General features: G+C 40.1%; 1 long non-coding RNA gene across 1 annotated transcript in view; it reads right to left on the bottom strand.

The window, feature by feature from the left end:
* Positions 1 to 8,043: 8,043 nt before the first annotated feature.
* LOC140907557 (uncharacterized) overlaps positions 8,044 to 11,932 on the bottom strand; it is a 54,580-nt gene continuing 50,691 nt past the window's right edge. Inside the window, exons 3-5 of the long non-coding RNA XR_012157537.2 lie at positions 9,917 to 9,995; positions 8,940 to 9,028; positions 8,044 to 8,124 (exon numbers count right to left, since the gene is read on the bottom strand). This is a non-coding gene — a long non-coding RNA (uncharacterized LOC140907557). The remainder of the gene's footprint in view (positions 8,125 to 8,939; positions 9,029 to 9,916; positions 9,996 to 11,932) is intronic.

The following is an 11,932-nucleotide window of genomic DNA, read 5'->3' as shown; positions in this document are numbered from 1 at the left end:
AAAGTCAATGTAGTTAAGTCAACGCAGTGTCAGTGTAGACGCTGCATTGCTTACGTCGACTGTTACTGGCTTTCAGAAGCTGTCCCATACTGCCAGTATAGTGAGTACAAGCGCTTTTGGTGAGGACATGCACCACTGACACAAGGAGCGTAGTGTGAACACACACAAGCGATTTAAGTATGTGGCAGCCATATGCTGACATAACTTAAGTCAAAATAATTTTGTAGTGTAGACATGCACTGGGAAAAGTACACCGAGTGTCACAGCTAAAGACAAGGTGGAACAGATAGTTTAGCATAAGTTGTTAACACGTATTCTAAGTTTTGAGTTTGTGGGTCCAGGTCTATAAGGAGCTTGTTTCTGTTGATGTCAGGGGGTTGTTTGAAGGCCAGAAGAGGGGGGTCAGGAAAGATTTTTTCAGGATATGGTCCCCGTTGAGCATGGGTTATAATTGTTTGATGATAACCTGTATGGGTTCCAGTATGGGGTGGTAGATGACAAGAAGAGGGGAAGGATTCCTTTCCCGTATTGAAGTAGGTTCTCTCAGGGTATTTCGGTAGTCCCTTCCATGATGCAATCTGCTTCTCTGGTAGAGTGTCCTTGTTTGGTGAAGGTGGGTTTGCGTGTGTTAAGGTGTATATCCCGGACTTTCTCCTCAGAGCATATTCTATGGCATCTGAGGGCCCAGCTGTATATAACAGATTTTTTGTTGTATTTAGGGTGTTTACTGGATCTGTGAAAGTAAATGTGGTGACCCATTGGTTTCTTGTATATAATAGCCTGTAGGGTTCCACTGTTGAAGCTGATCATGGTGTCAAGGAAGTTGATGCTGGTGCAAGAGTGTTCCAGACAAAGTCTGATGGATCGGTGGCGTTGCTGAAGTTATGGTGGAAATCTATGAGGGAGTTTAGGTCATCTGTCCAGAGGATGAAAATATCATTGATGTAGCTTAGATATATCATTGGTTTTGTGGTCCATTTGTCTTCATTGGGATTCTTACCATGTCAGTTACATGTTAGCTTACTCAAGGCAAGAGCACACCTTTTTTCCGGTGAAGACAAGGCCTTTGAGAGGAGCAGCAAGTCTAACACTTTTACAGAGGTAGAAAGAAAAGGAGTACTTGTGGCACCTTAGAGACTAACCAATTTATTTGAGCATGAGCTTTCGTGAGCTACAGCTCACTTCATCGGATGCATGCCGTGGAAACTGCAGCAGACTTTATATATACACAGAGAATATGAAAAAATACCTCCTCCCACCCCACTTATCTAGATAAGCTATTACTGGCTGGACAGTGGGGTGGGAGGAGGTATTTTTTCATATTCTCTGTGTATATATAAAGTCTGCTGCAGTTTCCACGGCATGCATCCGATGAAGTGAGCTGTAGCTCACGAAAGCTCATGCTCAAATAAATTGGTTAGTCTCTAAGGTGCCACAAGTACTCCTTTTCTTTTTGCGAATACAGACTAACACGGCTGTTACTCTGAAACCTTACAGAGGTAGGTAACTGGAAAACTGGTTTGGAGAATAAATAGGGGGTATCTTTTTTAAATCATGGGAGGTGTGGACCCAGAGTGAGAAGGGGAAAAATGAGATTTCCGAACACTGAAAAAAATTCTTTCCTTCTTGGGTCAGTGAGGGGCTTGGAACTGTGACGCTAGGGTGAGAGCCGGATAATGCGTTTTGAAATATGTATATATTTGTGTTTCCTTTCTTGAACTGAAGCTGAGAACAACTTGCCAATTTAGTTTACACATATTATAAATCCAAGTATGTTAAGCAAACTGCTTCTTTTTGTGTTTACTCTATATTCTCTGTTTCCTTAAAAAAAAAAGCATTCAAAAGAGGTTCTGCAATCTAAACCCCTTACTCTCATGTCAGTCAATAAAGCCCAAGCGAAGGTGCCCACTCCCCATAAAGGCTGTGGTGAGCAAAGACTCAGGGAGATGACAATGGAATCAAGGAAGAGTTGACAGTGGGGTCCCAATTCTTAGTGTTAGATTGCCCCCAAGTGTAACCCACACACCATCAGGGTGTGGTGTTCTGTCCCATTTACTGGTACTGAGACCACTTAAAGAGAGAGAGTTAAATGAGTCCGCTCTACAGTCTTAGCTAACAGGTAGTTGGCTTTTAGCTCATGTGGTAGACGCTCATGCACTAAGCTCCAAAAGTCCCTGGTTCAATCCCCACCACCGACAACCAGTGTCTGTCAGCGTTTCACAAGCATAGCAGCTCCTGTGGCAGAAAGACTGTGTTTTTCACCTGCTTTCTCACTAAATCCCTTGTCTTAATTAAAAGAGAGTGATTCATTTATACTAAATCACCACCACAAGTTCTCTTTTGGTGTTCTCTAGAAACATTCAGCTGGCAAGAATGTTGAGCCAAAGAATGGGACATGAGCCAGGAATTTCTCCTCTTAAAATAGCAATTGTTCAGTGAAGCAAAAGGTGCTGTGCTATTCTCAGCCCGATTGTCTCTTGTATTATCTTCTGATACTATGCGTCTAGATATAATTAGTGCATTGTTCCCAACTGCATACTGCTAGTAAAGGACAGATGATTAGAGAGCTCTTTTGGAGGGGAGATTCCATTTCAATTTCTTTAAAAAAAAAAATCAGGAAAAAGTCTATTTTTCCTTTTCAAACAAACTATCTAGGCACAGCAAGGGCAGTTTTTAGTAGAAATTAAGAACCAGAATCTGATCTCGTTGTAAATCCAGGGTAACTCCACTGAAATAAATGGAATTGCTCCAGTTTAAAGCCTTGATTCAGCAAAGTATATAAACACATGCCTAACTTTCATCACGTGAATAGTGAAATTTGGCCAGATTTTCAACAACTACAGTGCTGAGCTCTTTTGAAAATCTGGCCATAAGTGTCACAATGGGACACTTGTTTAAGTGCCTAAATGAGAGCTGAGTCCTTGAAAATCTGCCCCTGAGTTATTTAGAAAACCTGGATCATTGACGTCAGTAGGTATGTCCACATGGATATAAAAGACCCACGGCACAGCCGCGGCTGGCCCAGGTCAGCTGACTCAGGCTTAAAGGGCTCAGGCTGGGGCTCAGGCTGCGGGGCTGAAAAATTACGGTGTATACATTCAGGCTCAAGCTTGAGCTCAAGCTCTGGGACCCTGCGGGGGTGGAGGGCCCTAGAGCTCGGGTTCCAGTCCAAGCCCAAAAACTCCACTACAATTTTATAGCGCACAGCCTGAGCCCTGCAAGCCCAAGTCAGCTGACCTGGGCCAGCCATGGGTGTTTAACTGCTGTGTCCATGTCTATTAAAAATTGCCCTTGCTGTGTAAATGACTATTTGCTTCTCTTGTTCAAAATAATAGAAAGCAAACAATATGTATTTATCAGATAGAGTTTTATTTATTTATTTTTGAGCAAGACAAGTAAAATTCTGAAAAAATACAGTACTTTCATATTATTACTTTCTACCAGGTTCTACAATCTTTTCCTAAATTTACATAAATCACAGCACAATTATAATATCTAGAGCTATGAAAAAATAACTTGTATATTTTGATATGGTGTCTTTATTCTGCGGCTCTCAAAGCTTATTGCAAACAATGAATCACAACACTTCAGTAAAACAGGTAAGTATAACTGTTCATTTTACAGCTGGGTAAAACAAGGCATACGAAAGGCTAAGGCCGTGTTCCGCCAAGCATTTAAGCTTCTGCTTCATGTTAACTGTACTTTGACTTACTCACATGCCCAAGTTTAATTGCGTTGCTGAACTGGGGCCTAAGTAACTTGCCCTACAAGTCAGTGGTGAAGCTAAGGATGGAATTTGAGTGCTGACTTCCAGTCTCTTCTTGTCATCACTTGGCCAGATTTTGCTGTCAGTTACACTAATGTGTGTTTACTCAACAGAGGTAAATGGAATTATACCAGAGTTCTACCTGGGTAACTGAGAGAATAATCTTGTCCATTACATTTTTTTTTCTGCACAGGTACATGCCTACCACCTTAACTATTCATTAGTCATATTTACCATGTAGGTGCTTAAGCTAAGGAACTATAAGGAGTTGCTTTCAAATGTCAGCTTCAACTGAAAATAGGACTAAAGGTTTAAATAATGTACACTGGCTCCTGGTGCGGTCTTCTGAGGGGTCTCTGCTGCTCCTGATTGGCCCTCCTTAGTTTACCTTCGGTCAAGGCAGTTCTTGGACCCTCACCTCTAATTAAGTCTAGCAGTCTGCTTCAGTCTCTTGGCTGTGTTCGTGGAGGCAGTCTGGTGCAAGGATGTCGCCCTTTGCTGTCCGAGACCTTTCTGCCTTCCTTTCCTTCTCTGTACTGTCCCCTCTACAGCAGGCCTTGTTTCCTCTATTGGCTGCAACTATGTGTGTCTGCCTTTATGATTGGCAGCACTGGCAGCTGCAAGGGGTTGGGGTCAAGCTGCTTGCTCCTAAACATGTAAGGCTCTCCTCCCCCTTCTGTCTATGCTCAGTGTGGGGTTTATAGATCCCATTACAAATGCCAATGGCATGAAAAAGATGTATTCAGTTCTGTGCAAAGTTAGCATGAATCTGTAGAACAGAGTGATATTAATTTGTTTTGATAATATACACATCAATTCATAGATGAAATATCTCAGAGTTCAGTTACACTTCTTGTTTACTTTCCTAGATCATTAAATCATATTTATATCAATAAAGTAATTAATCAATTGAATTATTCTGTGCCTTTAACAGATGCCTTAAGTGCAGAATTGTGAATCTGATCCTCTTTTTCTTATCTTGCTCTTTTCACAATTGTACTAGTTACATAAAACAAGGCACATTATTTAACTTGAACGAGTATATCTATGGGTGCAGTAGCAGTGTAAAGAAAAGAAGAAAAAGAGTTCCTTTGATAAGAACACATTTAAACTATGTAAGAATTTAGATGTTGAAATTAAGACCCTGATTCAGAGAAGTAATAATTGCATGCTTAAATCCCTTTGAGTCAATGCAATTTAATCACGTGTTTAAAGCTAATCGTGTGCTTACGTGTTTTGCTGTATAGGGCTGGAAACATCTGACTTAATTTTTTAGATATATGCTTAAGTGTTTTTCTGAACACAGATTTAAACAACAAAGGGTATGTCTCAGTTCTACCAATTGCATGTCCTAAGTAGAAAGTGTTACAATCCTGAAAATAATAGCAATCCACCTGTTAAAAGTTAAACTTCCGAAAGGATTCACAAAGGAGATTCATTAATCTGTAATATACTAAATCGGACATTGAAATATTGTTTGTATCATGTGACTCCAGTGGGTGTTACTGATCCTTTGTGTATCCTAAATCTGGTGTAATTGCTGAAAATGGACACAGTTGCTGGCAGTACTGCTCTGTGCAGGAAAGTAGGACCTGATATAACTCTCCATTTGTGCATCTGGCCATGGAAGAGCTTCACAGGCAGGAGGAGATGTGCACGCTCTCTGCGTGGGACCACTGTGTTCCACATCTGGGTCTAGTAAGAAGAAAGTAACGTGCGCACGTCAGGTTTTCTGTCAATTTTGTGCTTGCCTGTGGTTTGAGTTTCAGCTGTTATGTTTGAGGGAGGAGGGATGGGCTTTTAGTATTTCTTAAAACACGATTTCCCAAACACTAGAAGAAAACCTGCAGCAAGCATATAACAAATAAGGCTATATAAGGACAGAGTATGCAAATCCCTACGTGGCCGAGCTGGTTGGGACAGGTAGCTAAGTCCACATTATTACTGCTTTTGAAGTCAGTGAAAGTAGTTAAGGTATCTGTGAGGACAAATTCTGGCCCATACAGTTCAGACATACTGCATCATGTGAAGTTACTGGGCAACAGTTGTTGCTCCTGGCCTCAGGATGAAGTAATTCTGGTATGCAGCCATTTGCATGTATAGAATGTAGTGAGGTTGATCTCTGACAACCCACACATGGTTTTTTCCTGCCCCACATGCAGGAGCAGACAGGTGGTACATTGACATTGGCAGGTAAAAATGGTGAACAAGCCTTAAGCAACCCACTGCAGCATGTGGAAAAGTCACTTTGTCCAGGTAGTTTGTTTGCACATGGAGTCACGGAAAAGTGGCCTGCAGTAGGAGAAATTGAACCATTGCAGCAGGTTTAAAACAAACAAAAGGAAGTATTTTTTCTCACAATGCACAGTCAACCTGTGGAACTCCTTGCCAAAAGATGTTGTAAAGTCCAAGACTATAACAAGGTTCAAAAAAGAACTAGATAAATTCATGGAGGATAGGTCCATCAATGGCTATTAGCCAGGATGGACAGGGATGGTGTCCCTAGCCCCTGTTTGCCAGAAGCTGGGAATGGGTGACAGGGAATGGAGCACTTGATGATTACCTGTTCTGTTCATTCCCTCTGGGGCACCTGGCATTGGCCACTGTCAGAAGACAGGATACTGGGCTAGTTGAACCTTTGGTCTGACCCAGTATGGCCGTTCTTATGTTCTTGTGCCAGTTCAGTCCCTTCAGTTCTTGTGCCAGTTCTTGGCCGTTCTTATGTTCTTGTGCCAGTTCATATGTATACTAAAAGTCTGAAATGGCTATGGGGTGGGTTATTAGGCCAGCTTTTTTGCTTCTAGAACAAATTGAAGAAGGAGGAGGAGAAAGAGAAGGAGAATCATGAAATTAATAATTTAAAGGGAGAATTTAAAGGGACTATAAGGGAGATTCTGGGAAAGAAAATATAAATATAGTGAAACTTTTTTTATGCAACTACTCAAGACTACAGAGGACAATTGTTATTGTACAGCGTGACTGTCATAAATATAAAGGGAAGGGTAAGCACCTTTCTGTATACAGTGCTATAAAATCCCTCCTGGCCAGAGGCAACATCCTGTTACCTGTAAAGGGTTAAGAAGCTCAGCTAACCTGGCTGGCACCTGACCCAAAGGACCAATAAGGGAACAAGATACTTTCAAATCTTGGGGCAGGGAAAGACTTTTGTTTGTGCTCTTTGTTTACGTGTTAGTTCTCTCTTGGGACTGAGAGAGGCCAGACAGAAATCCATCTTCTCCAACCCATCCTAATCCCAGTCTCCAATATTGCAACCAGTATAGGTAAGCCAGGCAAGGCAGATTAGTTTATCTTTTGTTTTATGTGAATTTTCCCTGTGTTAAGAGGGAGGTTTAGTCCTTTTTTCTGTAACTTTAAGGTTTTGCCCAGAGGGAGATCCTCTGTGTTTTGAATCTGAATACCCTGTAAAGTATTTTCTGTCCTGATTTTACAGAGGTGATTCTTTGACCTTTTCTTTCATTAAAATTCTTCTTTTAAGCACCTGATTGATTTTTCATTGTTCTTAAGATCCAAGGGTTTGGGTCTGTGTTCACCTCTACAAATTGGTGAGGATTATTATCAAGCCTTTCCCAGGAGAGGGGGTGTAGGGCTTGGGGAGATATTTTGGGGGAAGACGTCTCCAAGTGGGCTCTTTCCTTGTTCTTTGTTTAAAACGCTTGGTGGTGGCAGCATACTGTTCAAGGACAAGGCAAAGTTTGTACCTTGGGGAAGTTTTTAACCTAAGCTGGTAAGAATAAGATTAGGGGGTCTTTCATGCAGCTCCCCACATCTGTACCCTAGAGTTCAGAGTGGGGAAGGAACCCTGACAGTGACAAAGGCCAAACAAAACTGAGCTGGAAATATTATCTGAAATCCTTAAAGTGGTTCCCTAGGATAGTATACAGGTATCTATTGGTGCGATGTTCTATATTTCATTGTACTTTTAAATGTATGACATCTACCAAAATTAACTTATGTACGTATTGGTCTTTATTAATTGAGAGTGGCATGTTTTGGAGGACCTATGTAAGGAAGCTATGGGGATAATTCTGTGAACTGCTGAGCACTTCCTGCCAGGTGCTGGGTGCTTTCAATTCCCATTGCCTTTAGTGAGAAGTGACACTTGTTAGTGTGTTGTCTTCATTTTGAGATTGATTTATTTCTGTAGACACCCACAGGAGAGGGATAAGAAGAAATAATTAGGTACATTGAATTTTGTTTATTAAATGACATGGGTGGTTTCAGGGAACATTTTACAACAAAACAATGTAATCTGTGATCTCTGAAGCTAACGTCTTGAAGTGTAGAATACAATTATCTTGGCATTTTTTAAATGATTTTTCAAAAGAACAGCATAAGCCCTGCAGAGAGAAAGTGAGAAAGATGTTATTACTCAGGGCTGATGGAATTGAGACTGAGCCAGATTCAGCCTTGATGCTGCTTGTCGCACTGACTTCAGATGTTTTACACCAGTGGTAATTTTGCCCAGGCGAGTTGGATTTCTGGTGACAACAACAAATAAAAAGGGTTGTAAGTTTTTCTTAAAACGTTGCAAATAAACCACCCATTTCTAGAAAACTCACACACACAAATCAATCAAGGCTGCGTAACATGGCATCAGACTACATTTTGGATCATAGAGGATGTTTTTCATTAAAATCTCCTTTTTGTAGACATTTCTTGCTATAGGACTGTGACAGGGCACTATAAGTGGTAGTACCCTGGTCACTGCAGTTCAATGTGTAATGACCCTAGGTCTAGTGTAACAAACCTGGAGAAAACCGACATACTGGAGGACTTGTGGGGAAGAGAACAGTTCAAGTAGGGGGCAGTGAAGCAGGCAGTGCTAGGCCAGGGACACCTAGAGGAGAAGGAGGGCAGAGGCTTGACTGACTCCAAGGAGGAGTAAGCCACAGACAAGGCACAGGATGCAGAACAAACTGAAGAGAAAGAGGAAGCCTTGGTGAGTGAACATACCCCCAAGAGTCTTGAACCAGGGGCAAGGTAAACAAGGAGAAGAGAGGATCTTGAGATTGTGGCTCTAGGGGGACAATTCATGGGGGTCGATACAAGCCAGAAGCAAAGTAAACTGGAGAAAAGACCTATGGGATATGATTGGTGTGATGATCAATGGGCCAAGAAGGAGCTGTGGGGGAAACCTCCGGCCTCTGTGTACCTTGTGCAGGTGGAAAGCTGGAGTCCCTCACTGATGGTCCATTGAAGGCCAGTCTTAAAGGGTGCAGGAACCCCCAGTAGAAATTAGGGCTGTCAAGCAATTAAAAAAATAATGGTGATTAATTGCACTGTTAAACAATAATAGAATACCATGTATTTAAATATTTTGGATGTTATATATATTTTCAAATATATTGATTTCAATTACAGCACAGAATACAAAGGCTACAGTGCTCACTTTATATTTATTTTTATTTCAAATATTTGCGCTGTAAAAAACAAAAGAACTAGTATTTTTCAATTCACCTCATACAAGTACTGTAGTGCAATCTCTTTATCATGAAAGTTGAATTTACAAATATAGAATTATGTACAAAAAACTTGCATTCCAGAATAAAACAATGTAAAACTTTAGAGCCTACTAGTCCACAAGTGGGCAGAAATGATGACAATCGATTTTATTCACATTTTTATGTAAGCACTTTTAAAAAATAAAAATTTTGATAGAATTTTTTTGACCAGCTCTATGATTAAAGTGACTTACTCAAGGTCACACAGAAAGTTGGTAGCAGAGCTGAGGAACTGAATCCAGATTTTCTAAATCCAATCTAAAATCAACCTTCCTCTCAGTTCTGTATTTCCAAATTTTATACCCCCACGTGTTCACTGAAGTGCCAGCTTCCTCTAATTGTATTCATTTTTATTGTTCCTGAAAATCGTGAAACTAGGAAAAGAGCAAGATCTGAAGAAAACAAACTCTGTTTGGTAATGCACAGCTGAATGTCTCAGGTTCATCTTCATCAGAAAGGGCAATACAGCCAGAAGGGAAATGTGCATTTATAGCACTGAACTTCAGCAGAAATACTGATGCATCTGAGATACACAAACACCTTGAAAAATTATTTTATCTAATTAGAAAAGTAAAAAACAAAAGAGTAGCATTTATTTTTTCCTGACTAAAACATAATTCGCCCTCACCTCTTCTCTTCTTCTTTCATTTCACTAAAAAATGGTCCCTAGTTCAGTGAACCATCACAGAGCAGAAGTTCAGAGGCCCCTGTATAATACCGTAGAAAGGGAAAAATAACGTTCCATACATTAAAAATCACAATAAAATTCTAACCACATATGCTTAGGTTTTTCAGCTATCTACTGTTAAGTTATTTTATAGCATGAGCAGGCATTTCAACATCTTTAATATTTTACATGCACACCTTAATGATGTAATGGTTTTATCAATATGGGATAGCATAAATATGCTTTTATCCATTTTTTTTCAGTACCGAGTTCCATTAGCAATTAGTTTAATTCACTTGTGTACTATATGGTTAATTTCCTTTTCCTTTAGGCCCGGATTCAGGAAAGTACTTAAGTGTTTCCTTAACTTTAAACATAAGTAAGTGATTAAAGTTAAGTATGTGCTTTCCTGAATTGGGGTATTCAAACAGAATTAAAGGGCTGAGATTCAATATTGTTGAAAAATTGTCAGTATTTTAATACACTGTAATAGATGCCACGTGGAATGTTGCACAGAAGATGTGAAGTGATGTTTATCTTTCATGAGTTATATTCAGAATTATTTGAACCTTGAGATTATTGAATGTGATCTGTATATAAATAGTGGAAATTGGGGTTAACAGACCCACTTTTAAAAGAGAGGCTATAATGTCTTTTACAATTATTTCCATTGACAAAACATCAGTGATTTGTATCTTAAAAGCTTTGCAATAAAAAAAGCTGCTATAAAAGGGCTTTATTATACACATACAAAAATGCTGGAACCTCACATTGGTTTTATAGTAGGATAAATTCTGCTCCAGAGGTTACTACTTTGCCAGCTTTTTCCTATGGAGACAGAAATATTCCTCTATGAAATACAAGGGTTGGAACACATTACACTTGATCAGCTGAAAAGAGTGTGGATTTCTGCAGACCCAAGTAAGTGAAATACAGTTTCAAAGAAAGGAAACTATATTAAAAATGTATTTTGTATTTTAGTCAACAAATCAATATATATTATAAATGAAGGATTCATGCTGGTGACTAGATGTAGAATTAAATAATAACATAAATGAAAAGTTGAGGTAACACTTTCTAAAACATTTTAGAATTTTCCAAATAGAAAAGGGTTTTATTTTGATTTTTTTATTATTTCAAAGTGTTCAATATAGATGATAAATTTACCTTCTAATCGCTACGTCACTGAATTTAAGTAATCTGTTTACAAAATTAGGGCCAAATCCTCACTAGCTCAAATAGTCCTATTGACATTACTGAGGTTTGTCACATGAATAGGGCAACCTGGCAAGTTTGGGCCATTTAATACAAAGCAGTGCAAGTATCACAGAGCCATATCCTGCCAGCATTTCAGGCACAGAACTTCACTTGAAGTCAGAGAAAATAATGCAATGCATAAAACATGATTGTAGCTTATGGCTCTTAGAGAAAATCAGTGATAGACTGGCATAGAGAGCATCTAACTTTGGTAAACAATGGAATTTAGTTATATAGCCGCCTGCCATTAGAAGGTCTGTTAGAAGCAGCTCCCAGAGGCACCAGCTCAGAAGCAATGGCTGGGGGGAAAATGACAAAGTGAAATGTTTGTTTGGCGACACTGGAAGTTTATCTGGAGCCTTCAGAAAGGAGTGAGGCTGCACGGACTCCAAAGGTCTGTCTAACCTGTACGCTTGAGACATGGACAGCCTGTGAGGACTAGGACAGGGAGAAGGAGGCAGAGTTACCAGGCCAAGAACCTGATTGACATACAGTGACACCTAACTGTAGGCCCAGGATAGCCAACATAAAGCCTGGGTCCAGGCGGACACACGCACTGAGTTCAGACAGTCAGTTCAGACAGTGTTTTGGAGAAAGGACCTGGCTGCAAAGGATCAGGCTCTAGCATCAGGAGGAGACAACCGCTCAGTGGTAAGAAAAAAGACATAAAACAGATGTTACTACCAGGGCTGATTAAATGAAGTTGCCTGTGTTGTGTAC

The sequence above is a fragment of the Lepidochelys kempii genome, chromosome 2 (assembly GCF_965140285.1).
Source record: "Lepidochelys kempii isolate rLepKem1 chromosome 2, rLepKem1.hap1, whole genome shotgun sequence".
In the NCBI taxonomy this organism is placed as follows: Eukaryota; Metazoa; Chordata; order Testudines; family Cheloniidae; genus Lepidochelys; species Lepidochelys kempii.
Note: the sequence above shows the minus strand (reverse complement) of the source record. Positions and strands in the feature narration are given on the sequence as shown.